This window comes from Sciurus vulgaris (assembly GCF_902686455.1).
Source record: "Sciurus vulgaris genome assembly, chromosome: 2".
Classification (NCBI taxonomy): Eukaryota; Metazoa; Chordata; class Mammalia; order Rodentia; family Sciuridae; genus Sciurus; species Sciurus vulgaris.
The window spans coordinates 89,190,934-89,203,348 of record NC_136462.1 but is presented as its reverse complement, the minus strand read 5'-3'; the positions used below and the strand labels follow the sequence as shown (position 1 = coordinate 89,203,348).

General features: G+C 34.7%; 1 protein-coding gene across 7 annotated transcripts in view; it reads left to right on the top strand.

The window, feature by feature from the left end:
* FSIP1 (fibrous sheath interacting protein 1) overlaps window positions 1–12,415 on the top strand; it is a 226,089-nt gene that overhangs the window by 153,806 nt on the left and 59,868 nt on the right. The window lies entirely within an intron of this gene.

Here is a 12,415-nt window from a genome sequence, read left to right as displayed (position 1 = left end):
AGCACTGAGCTGCATTCCCATGTCCAGAACACACAGTCTTTGGTAATAATTATTCTATTCACTGCTCAATAGGTTTCCCACATGTGAAGGCTGCCAAGCTCGTCTGGCTTCTAATTTAGGACCTAAAGGGATTTTCTTACTGGGTTCAAAAGTGATTTTTGAGCAACTGTATGACCTTCCCCATTCATTCAAAAATGGCCACAGACAGACATTGTACAGACTGTGGCAAGATAAATTATGTGACTGAGCTGTTTTCCAGAATGTGCTTTTTCAGGATAATACACCACGTGTTTTTCTTGTTCATTAGATTTTCTCAAAGTTTTCTTTATGACTGAGTGTATGATCTTCTTGCTTAAATGAGCAAGCAAACTATTCCTAGTAAATATGTAGAAGAGGTGGCATAATATCTACCACTGTACACTTTTAAGTTTTGCTCATTTGAATTTCATTTGGTCATGATGAAATACATAACTTTATTTTTCAAGTAAAATAAATGAATTAGATTGCATATTACATAATCAAAATTCTGAAGGTTTGTACTTTCAGGATAAACTTTTAGTGAGGCAGAAGTTTCAGTTCGATTGCTATTTGATTCCTGGTTTACTACATCCTTACATTTTATATTTGAGTTTAAATTTAAGGAGAGTATCTTGTTTTTGATATTATTTTGGGATTTAGTTTTCCAGTCTGTATTATATTGTCAAAATCTATCTGTATTTTTGCAGGTGGCAGTAGGGCACTCTTTTTAAGGGATGTGTAACATTCCATAGTGGGAAGATAACTAAATTTATTTCCACATTTTCCTAAATAGCATTTGGATTATTTTCAGACTTTTGTTATCATGAATGCTATTGCCATGAACATTCTCGCACATATTATCTCCTATATATGTACAAGAGTGCCTCCAGTTTCTATCTAGGCATGTAATTTGTGGGTTATAGAGGATCTGAATGTTATAAGTTAATGAGAATACTGCCTTTCAAAGTAGTTCTATCAGTTTATATATTCCAACTGGCAATGCTGAAGAAGTCTTGATTATCCATATTCTCTCTAAACACTTAATATTATTCAACTTTTACATTTTTGCCAATTATGTGAGTGGGTTTATAATGATCTTCATTTTTAATTTTTCCATTACTAATGAGATTAAATATTAATTATTATTGCCATATTTTCTCTTCCTCTTTCTTCTTTTCTCCTATTCCTCCTTTTTCCTCTTCTTCCCCTTCTTCCCCTTCCTCCCCTTCCACTTCTTCTTCACACTGGGAATTGAATCCAGGATCACTCTACCATTGAGCTACCTCCCGATCCTTTTTTCCCCCCTCTCTTATTTTGAGACAGGTTCTCACTGAGCTACCCAGGGAGGTCTTGAAATCCTCTTGCCTCAGCCTCCCAGGTTGCTGGAATTATAGGTGTGTAACACTTCACCCAGCAGTATTCCTTTTTTTTTTTTTTTTGATGCCTATTCATGATTTTTGCTCAGATTTAAAAATTGATTGAGCTTTGCTTTGTCATAGAAGTTCTTTATATATTTTTTATACTAAACCTTTAGTGATTATATGGATGGGAGAAACTTATATTTTTACTTTTTCTAAGTGACATTTCAATGATCACACATTTTTGCTTTAAAAAGAGTCATCAATATTTTATTTTATAATGAGCCTTTTATTTCTCTTTGTCTCTCTTTATCTCTCTCTTGCTCTCTCTTTTAAAGTCTCTCTATCAAGTTCAGAAAGAATTAAATTTTTTTGAAATTGTTGATGGACCTTTATTTTATTTATTTACTTATATGTGGTGCTGAGAATCGAACCCAGTGCCTCACACATGCTATGCAAGTTCTCTAACACTGAGCTATAACTCCAGCCTACAAAGACTTTTAAAAAAAAACTCTTTTCACTAAAAATTTTAAAGTTTAGTTTCTGATATTTTAAAGTCCTTCATCCATCTGGAACTAATCTTTGTATGATGTGAAATAGAGGTTCAATTTTCAATTTTACCACAGAAATTCACCACCTCTGTCATATATTAAAGTTATATGTGTGTGGAATTTTTTTTCTTGGCTCTCTTCTATTTCATGGGTCAGTGTGGCTATCCCTGTCCATATTTATTTTGTCTCAATTAGTTGACCTCATCTTGATATCTGATAGGACACAGGTCCTTTCCCTGCTCTTTTTTTTTCAGAAGTATTTTGTCTGTTCTTCCATGTGAATTTTTAAATCACCTTCTCATTTAATGAAAACCCTCTTAGAATTTTTATTAGCATTATCTTCATCTTTTAGGTCAATTTGAAGAGAATATCCTCTTCGTGGTTTTAGATCTTCTAATTATGCATCTGGTATAGCTCTCAATTTATTTAATGCTTCCTAAGAATTTTTAAAATTACCCTGTTTGAATCTTGCATCACTTTAAAAAATATTTCTTTCTGACTTCTTGATATTTTTGGTGCTCTTATAAATCATAAGTTTTAAATTATGTTGTCTGGATATTTATTGCTGGTGTATAGATATGTGTTTAGTTCTTGCATATTATCCTGGAACCTAGTCACCTTGCTGGACTTTCCTGTTTTAAGATAATAATTACTGGTAGGTTTTTTTGGACTTCTTGTATGTACATTCATAGTTGTCATTATTGTTTCTTCATTTTCATTCCTTTTGATCCTCCCCCCACCCCTTAATGTTTAGGAGGAACTCCATGATAGTGGAGAGGTACTGATGGGCATTCTTTTTATGTTTTTGATTTAAAAGGTTGTGTTTTTAATGTTTTCCCATGCAGTGTGATGCTTGTTGTAGTTTTTTTTTTAAAATTTTTAAATTAAGTCTGATGAAGGATATCCTGTCTCTATTCCTAATTTACTAAGAGTTTTTATCAGGGATTTACCAAAAATTTTATCAAATGATTTTCTAAATCTAAACAATTCACTTTGAAAACATATATGGTAAAATATATATTAAAAGCAAATTAATGATAATATATGATTCAAGAATAGTAGTTATCACAGATGGAATAGAGAGAAACACTTGGTACTTGGAAGTTGTTAATGTTCTAGTTATTTTTTCAAGTGATAGGTCATGAAGTTGTATTATATTATCTAAAACATACAGGTATAAGCATAAAAACATAAATGATTAGATACAAAAGTGGCTCATGCATGGACCATTAAAGAGGTATAAGCATAATCTTATGAACAAAGAATTATGATTAATTAATTCTGTGGTTTAAAAATATTTCATATTTGCTTTTAGGAGACTTTGTTGAATTTGTTCCTAGGTTAGTTAAAAAAATGTCTTTTAAAAATGCTCATATTTGGGCTGGGGATATAGCTCAGTTGGTAAAGTGCTTGCCTTGCATGTACAAGGCCCTGGGTTCAGTTCCCAGTACCACACCCATACCCACCCACACACACACACACACACACAAAGCTCATAAGCTCATATTTGTTCTTTATTATTGATTAAGCTCATTTATAATTTTAGAGACTTTTGCGAAGTTTTTGGTTGTAAGACTTGATGTCATTACTTTTATGTGCCTTAAGGGTCTGCACATCATAGGAGTGAAAAGTTCCATGATTATCCCATGCTGTCAATTGTTTAAGCTACCCGATGATTAATGACTCTCATTTTTTGGTTAACATTGTGCAGAATGTTCTGTAGCATATAAAAATTTTGGTTGGTCCTTTCTTTTGGTAACTTAGGCCTTGCAGTTCTGTATTGAGCATACAGCTATGGGATGATGTTTATAGCATGTGGGGAGAATACTTGGAATAAATTACAGTGGTTATGAAACAGATTTGGATTTCATCCTTGGCTTTTCTCCTTACCAGCCATGTGGTCTTTAGAAATTTTAATAACCACTTTGAGCATTAGTTATCTGAAAAATTTGTATGACATTTTCTCTGAAGTTGTGCGCATTAAATTGTATCTATTACCATTATGCTATTATCATCATATACAATTAATTTTGCATCTCCTCGTATACTGGAATTGGTTTCAAGCTCTGATCTAGATTTTCTCTTTAGTGTGCTAAAGGTGCTGATTGTTTTATTTTCTAAGTACTAAGAAGAACCATGGTGCTGGGCACGGTGGAGCATACCTTAATGCCAGAAGCTCAGGAGGATGAGGCAGGAGGATCACAAGTTCAAAGCCAGCCTTTGTAACACAGCAAGGCCCTAAGCAGGAAGAACCTGTCTCAAAATAAAAATATAAGGTCTGGGGATGTGTCTCAGTGGTTAAATGTCCCTGGATTCAAGCCCCAGTCCCCCCAAAATTAAAAAAATAAAGAACCACGGTACCAAAATATTCTTACCTCTTACTTCTCAACAAGCAAATTTTCTTTTCTGTCTGCACTATTTCTTGAAGAGAGGGAGAGAGATGGTACTCTTGGCCAGGCCCTTGCTAAGGACAGTTCACAGATGGAAGTATTTGGGATGATCATGATGCTGAGAACAATACTGATCACAGCAATTGCTTCTGCAGGGAGACCTTTGTGATAGCACTGTGTGAACACCTTACCCTCAGCATCTCACTGGTTTCTTGCCCAATTCCCGGAAGTATTTCTTCATGTTGATATGAGGAAGCCTCAACTTGGAAAGGTTCAATACCTAGCCCAGTGTTGTACAATTGGTGATTGGCCAAACCAGGAGGTACTTGCTGATCTTGACTTCAAACCCACTGTTGCAGCTACTCCCTATTCAGTTTCTATTCCCTGGAGAGTCTTTCTCCCACTAATTTTTGGATCTAGGAAAGTATGCAGAGCCCATTCCTGCTGGGACCCAGGGGGAATGTGACTCTGGTTAGATTCTCTGTGCTGTTTATGAAAGCTAGCTACCTGCCAAGGCAAGAGAGATTCTGGAAACTTTGGGGACTATTGGTTATTTTCCACTGAAAATTAAATCTAAAATGATTTAATGCTGGGAATAGTAGGTTTGAAAGATTTTTGCATCATTCACTTTGGATAAGAAATATTTAGATATGTGACATTCATGACTGTATTTTGGATTTTTAAGTCAGAAAACAAGCCTAATAAAAACCTTTGGAAAATATCTGTAGCATGCTGAAATAAAGTGAGAGCTTAATAAAAATATGCATTAATGCAGGAATCCACTGCCCTCACAGTAAGCACAAGAGATCTCTGTTGAACCTTGGGAAAAATAAACTTTCTCCCTTGGCTTTTATGGGGGTGGCACTAAAATTCGGTGGTTGTGCCCAGGAGTGGGGTAGTAGCATAGAATGAAAACAGTCTGCAGGAGCCTTCAGGTTCTTTAAAACACAACCAAATTAAACATTAACATAGTCTTTACAGAATGAATCCCTGATTGCTTCATCCCACAACGACATTTTAAAAAAAAATTCAACTTAAAAAGATAATTTACTTTTCTACTTTTACCAAGTATTTAAGGATAAAAGGATAAAAATTTTCTGTTTAAAATTACTTTCTTCTCTAGCACATCAAAAAAATGACAGAAGTTTTAAAGAATTGTTAAATTTTATTTTTTCCCATATACTACCTTAATCCAGTTAATATAAAATGCTCAAAAAGCAATTCTCCTTCATCTTTCAGTTTGATGAACAAGTATTTTCATTGCAAATGAAGTATGTCCTGTAAATGATTAAACTTTAATAAAAACAAGAATCAACCCTGATTTGTTTCAACACCTTTATTTCTCTGCAGGAGGTGACATTCTTTTTCTGTTTTTCAAGTCCCATTTTTTTCAGCCTTCTTTTGACTGGAGGGCTATATATTTGGTTTGGTTTTAAATTCAGTGAAGAATATGATTAATATCTAAAATGAAAAATAAGGTCATACTTTTCAGATTCTGTTTATAAAAATCTTGTACATTTAGAAGTTTGTGACTCCAGAGTTTCTGTGGCATTCAGTATTTAGAATTGAAGTTTCTGGTGACATTTGAAAAACTTGCAGTATAACCTCACAGCTGTATCAGATTTTCATTTAAGCAGTCTTTGAAAGATATCAGTTGACAAAAAAACCGACAGCCATTTCTACTTACGGAAGAAACTAGGTTCAACATTCCAGTCTGACCTTTTATTCATATTCTTTAGGACACCATTAAGAAAGTAGTAATCACAAATGTTTGACTTACATCTAATATGGAATTCTTTTTGTTTACTCCTAACATGGCAGTGAATTTTTTGCCATTATTTTATTTGTCAATTCATTTGGCAGAGTTTTTCCTGAGTTTCTGTTTCTGTTTACTAAACAAGATAATGACTATTGGGATAGATCTGCCCACTCAAACACTGATTGGCACAAAGTAGGTGCTGAGCAAATAACATTTGAATGAATTGATGCTGGATGTTGAATGAAGGGAATGACGGACTTCTCTGAGTATCTAATTCAGTGGTATATTATTTTGGAGTTTAAAGTGAACTTCTCCCTTCATGTCATGGCTTTTCATTCATTATTAAAAAAATTATCCTCACCTGGATGATTATTTAAAATTCCAGTCTTTAAATGTTACCTCCAGATTTAGATAAAAGTAAAATTATAGTGTTGGCTATAAGAGAACAGGGAAAAACCTTAATTTCTAGTTTCTAGGAGGGATGGAAAAAAGACTTTCCTGGAAGGATCATGATTCCACTCTAAGTGGGAACTAAATTTAGTAATTCTAGTTGCATAAAGCTTTGGCAGCTACTCATGAGTGGGTCTAATATCCCTTGTTGGTTTTATATATGTGCTACTGGCTTTGCTAACAAAAATGCTGATTGTTAACTTATTGATGCCAAATAATCGTAGAATCAATTTTATGTAGTATGCTGAAAACTAGACTGAAAATTCTTTGGTTATTTAATTTGCTTTTATATTTTCTCATGTAATTGCACATGTACATATAAAAATAATTTTATTGATTTTATTATTCTTATATTTCAGAATTTTTTCAAGGTACAGTTGAAATTTTATGCTCTGTAACAGTAGAATTACAAGTCTTTTGAAAGATAACCTTAAGTAATCTATTATAATGAGAATAAATATTTTATTGCTTTATTTGTAATGTGATTTTTTTGTGTTGAGATGATGTATCATATGATAGGAAATATTGACTCTCAATCTCTAAATATATGACCAGTGAATTAGATATGCAGAGAACAAAGCAGCTAAAAGGTCCCTCTGTAATGGCTACAGAAGCAATAATGTTGATTTTTAACATAGTAGCTCTCTGCCATATAGTGGTAATATAGCAGAGTCCCTGCAGAGACATTATAATTAGATATACCACTTTAGTTTTATACTTTTGTTTTTAGCTTTATAAATTCCTTCCACAGTTATTTGAGATAAAATCAAATGTTGAGACTCAGCATGTAATTAAAGTAACTTGAGATTTTGAGTATTAGGACTTGATTTGCTTAATGAAACTGTAAATAAATAAATAAACAAACAAAACTATTTTTCCGTTAGTTAATAGAACATCTATCTTCTAGTTACTCAACAGATCTGTTCTTGGAACTTAAAATAGGTAGTGAAGTTTTTTGTTGACTTAGTTAATATCTCCAAAATAAGTAAGTGGAGTGTAGCTATTTGTTTTTTCTAGAAGCAGTGCTGAGAAGGGAGCAGGATATTTATTAGGGATCATCTAATAAATCACCTGTAAAAGGAAAGGGGAAGAGGCAGGTTTGGGCAGAGGGAGAAGCTGAATTGCCATGCAGGCCTGGTGAACTCCCTCATAGGCACTGGGAAACTCTGGAACAAGGGTAGGCCAACATGATCAGTCCCCATATCCCCCTTGGTCAGTCGCTAAATGCAGGCTGTCCTGTACAATGTGCAACATTAGCAAGTGGATTTTAGCAGCTGGAGCTAGTCCTGAAGTTGCTGCCTCCAGGAGTCTCTGCTGACCACCCTTTTTCCTGCTGGGGAGAAAGTTCTTTCTTGAAGGGCTCCAGGTGGCATCTCTCCATGTCTACCATGTAGTTCTCATAATTATTATTAACAATATTGCTTCTATTTTCTTATTATCACTATCTTCATCTGATATTTTAAAAAATGGAAGCAAAATGAATTGCTTAAGATCTTGTGATCTGTGGGGAAAGTTAGAAAGAATAACTCATATCCCACTCCTAGCCTGCAGCAAGATGACATCATGCTGCAATGGCTGTATTTATTATTTTTAAATGGGTGGTCAACAGTGTAAGTGAGGAAAAGTGAGAGGAGGAGTTGTATCTACTTAAGAACTAGTGTGGCAAACAAGGAAGGGTATGAGTTTAGATCAACTGACCTTGTTCTCCAGTCATGTCCTCTGGCTCTGTAGCCAGGCAAGTCAGAACTCTGGATTCTAATGTGTCAATAAAAGGAATGAAGTTGATGAATTGATTAACTAGTGTAGATAAAAGTACATAATATGATATCTGATGTTCATAGCAAGAATCACAATATAGGCTAATTTTCTTAAATACCCTCAAGAAGCCAGAATGTAAAATATTGGTAGAAAAATAAAAATTTGAACTTGAAGGCAAGGAGAACTTTTTTCTCTCTAGTATTTTTCCTTTGTATCTCTTATTCCTTTAGTGTTGATACATTAGGAAATGAATTGACAGATTTTTCTGAAGGGGAAGTTGCTTCTGCAATGTGGGTCTACTCCACAAAAGTGGGGAGTAAGAAGCATGGAATAAAAAAATTCACTAAGTCAACAAATTCTCATGTGATGCTTATTATGGCCAGGCCTATTTTGAATTTTCATGATATGGTTCATTAGAAGATCATCAAAAGTATCAGCTCTGAGATCAATTACCCACTTCTCTCTTTTCCATTGCCACCATCTTGGTTTAGGCTACCATTATAATTCTAAGTTTACTGTAATTGGCTGGCAACTATTTCCTACCTGTCTATCCACCTTCAACCCATTTTTCATTATAGAAATTCTGATCATGTTATTCCCTGCTTCCCATTGCTTTAATAAAGTCTCAAATACTTGACATAGGTTGTGGCTTGGCACCTGCCAAATCTCATCCCTCTCTGTTTACATCACCAAACTCATCTTCCACACCTGCCCCTCCTTCCATCTGTCTCACTGGTTCCTCCAATACCTCTTGCTTTAGGTCTTCACTAATACTGATTCCCAATCTTAGAGTGCCCTTCCCTGCCTCCTTTTTTTTTTTTTTTTTTTTTTTACCTGGTTAACTTTAACTTCTACTCACTTTGGGAAAGTTTTGCTTCTCCCTAGTCTAGATTGGGTCTCCCTCTTCCTTTTCTCTAACATTTTCTCCTAGAACTGATCACTGGATTTTATTTTTGTGATCCACTACTTTCTTCACTGACTGTAGTTCCATTAAGGTACATTACAGTAGTGGCTGGGTCTGTTTCAACTCTCAGTTGCTAAGTACAGTCCTGGCACAAAGTCACAAAGTAGGGACTTGTTGGGGTTTTTTTTTCTTTCTTTCTTTTTTTTAAATGAAGAGTTTCAAAGGGTCACAATCTTCTCTGGAACAGCTCTGCTTCCCATTTCATTCCTGGGACCATCTAAAGATGGATACAGATCTTCGTTTAAAGCTACACATGTTCTACCACAAAGACTAGGAACCAAGCCTATCTTATTCTGATGTCATACTTAAAAAAGAAATTCTTATCTTTGCTTAAGCCTTGTATTTTTCATGATACTTTAGTGTATGCTGTCATGTCAAATTAAAAAACATTTTTAAATTTATTTAACAAATTATTTTTCTTGTCAAGCCATTGAATTATGAGAAGTGAACCTTTAAATATTATTATTCAAATCATTTTTTAAAGGGAGTAGTGTTTGGGGGACTAGAGGAAGGGAGAGTCAAGCAATTCAGATTTTCTCCTAATGTCTCTTGTTATCTTGTTTTTCTTGAACCTCAAGACCATCTCTTTGCAGTACTGAGAGTCTTGAGATGATAGTGAGAAAAAGTTGAGATGAGGAATAAGGGTGGAACTGAAGAATGGAACTCTGAAGAGCTTGCTTTCAAAAGCAAATGTATATCTCCTTGTAATAAGTGCTTCTTGGCTCTTTTGTAGTGGTACAAACTACAAATATGCAAAGAGATAATCACCAATAAGTGACAATATTAAAAAACTGTTATTGCATAATAATTAAACACAATACTTGGTTCATTATAACATATTCATACGTGCACATAACATAATTTGATCAGTTTCATTCCCTAGTACCTTTCCTTGTTCTCCTCTCCTCCTTCCCGCTGGTCCCCTTCCTCAATGTTAATGGTGTCCCTTTTATTTTCATGAAATCCATTTCCCCCTTTTTTCTCTCTAGTTTCCAGATTAATGTGGAGTTTCTTACTTCACTGTTTATTCCCTTCATGATTAACCAGAGACTCCAAATTGTGGTTATTTGATTTTTAAGTTTACTGGAGTTATTAAGTATGTAGAATTCTTCTAAGGCCTTCATTTTCCATATTGTAGATATAATCTCTCTTGGGAAATACAGGAATTCAAGGGAAAAAAGGAAATTAACTTTTTTTCTTGCATAATCATTATCTTATAAGATTCCATAGAGGCAAAAGCAGGGAGTTTTTAAAAATAGCTTTTGTTTAGCTCTGGACAGTATAGTCCAGAAGAAAAATCTATTCTAATTAATAGTTTCCCCCCTCCCCACATTTTACTTATTGTAACAATTTATTGAAACTTTACTCTTGCTGGCTGTCGTGGCTTGTGTCAGTGGTCCCAGCTACTGAGGAGGCTGAGGCAGGAAGATCCCTTGAGGCCAGGAGTTCAAGGCCAACCTGGGTATATGGTGAGCCCCATCTGAAAAACAAAAACAAAAACAAAAAACTTACTCTGCTTTTGCTAATACACAAAACAAAAATATCAACCACTTCCATAATAACAAAAATCTTGAAATCTAAGGATGTGGATTAGTGGAAAAGAAACTCTGTTTTGTGTCTGTGGGCTAGAGAGCAGTTAATTAATTTTGTCAGCACAGCTTTAGTCTCTGACCTTGGAGAAACACCCCTGAGGGGTTTCAATTTTCTCATTACAGACTTACACCATCTTTTCATCAAATTGAGTGATATTTTGCTTGACTACTTCATGTCTAAATAACTAACAAATAAAGAAAATTATTTTATTTATTAAATAATATTTTATCTTAACATATTTCCTGTGAAAAAGTAGAGGATAAGTTGGAAATTAATTGATGAAGGAGTTTGGACTTCCCCTCAATTCAGTTAAAGAATTCCTTATTGAGCTCATTCAGTCATTGATTTAGAATCCAATAAGCAGTAAATAAGTTCGTCTTTTCAGTTAATTTCCTTGTTTTATAATGTGGAAGGGGAATCAGAATAAGGGAGAATATATAGAAAAATGTTCATCCTGTGTTGTAGAAGGGGTACAAATGTTATAGGAGCCCAAAGTTCACGTGATGAACTTTCCCTTGATGCAGTTGGAGTCATTCTAGTTAGTTGACTAGATGCTGGTGGTAGTGGGGACAGAGGGGAAGGCTTAATAGAAGATGTGATTTCTGATAATGATTCTGGGAATTTTTATTGCACATCTTCTATATATAAGCTTTTGTCTCTGTTAGAGAACCACTAACAAGACAATGTCTCTGCTCCCATAGAGCTTATATTTTAGAGGGAAGAAATAGCTACATTTAAAAAGCAGGTTATTATTGTTATGGGTAGAAAGAAGGGAGGTCATTTATGGCCATCCCTGTTCGGTCTTCCCTTGAATGGGTCTTTTATGCTTTGTGGAAAGTCAAAAACACACAAGAGTGGTTTAGCCTGATTGGGGGAAGGACCTTTCTTTCTGAGAACAGAAGGGAGAAATGGAAACGGAATTGATCTTTGAACCTTGGAGGTTTACATCTTTTTTTTTTTTTTCCTTAAGCCTAATGTGATTATTTTATTTTTAAAAATTTATTTATTTAGCATTTTGATTCATTGTACACAAGTAGGGTACAACTTTTTGTTTCTATGGTTGTGCATGATGTAGATCCCAAAAAACCAAAGGCCAAATGTTTTCCCTGATAAGTGGAGGTTTACATCTTGATGGGAGAGAGGGGAGGGGTAAGTGCTCTTATCTAAAGGCTTTTGTTTTCCCAGTAAGCTGCAGGTGAGGCACTCAACTCAGGTTGGGGTTAGGGGTGTGTGTTGGGGTGGCTGAAGGAGAGAAGAACAGGTAGGATATAGTTGTCTGAAATGGCAGTACACACTTAAAAGTATAGCAAGATTCCTAGGCAGTACTGAATGTCCATTTGGAATAATCATTATGCTTAGTTTTTCTACAAGTGTTCAGCTCCTTGGCTACAGATTGCTGGAACTTTAATATAGTTCTATAGATCTAAGGATTTGACTGACTGCCACTAAATTTGATGAGTGCATGGATTCTTGACCTATTCTATACAGGTCTGATGGTACCTAAGTGTTTGTCTAAAAATCCTAAAAAGTGTGCTCATGTAGCCAAAATGAAAACTGATTTCTTAATTCTAATT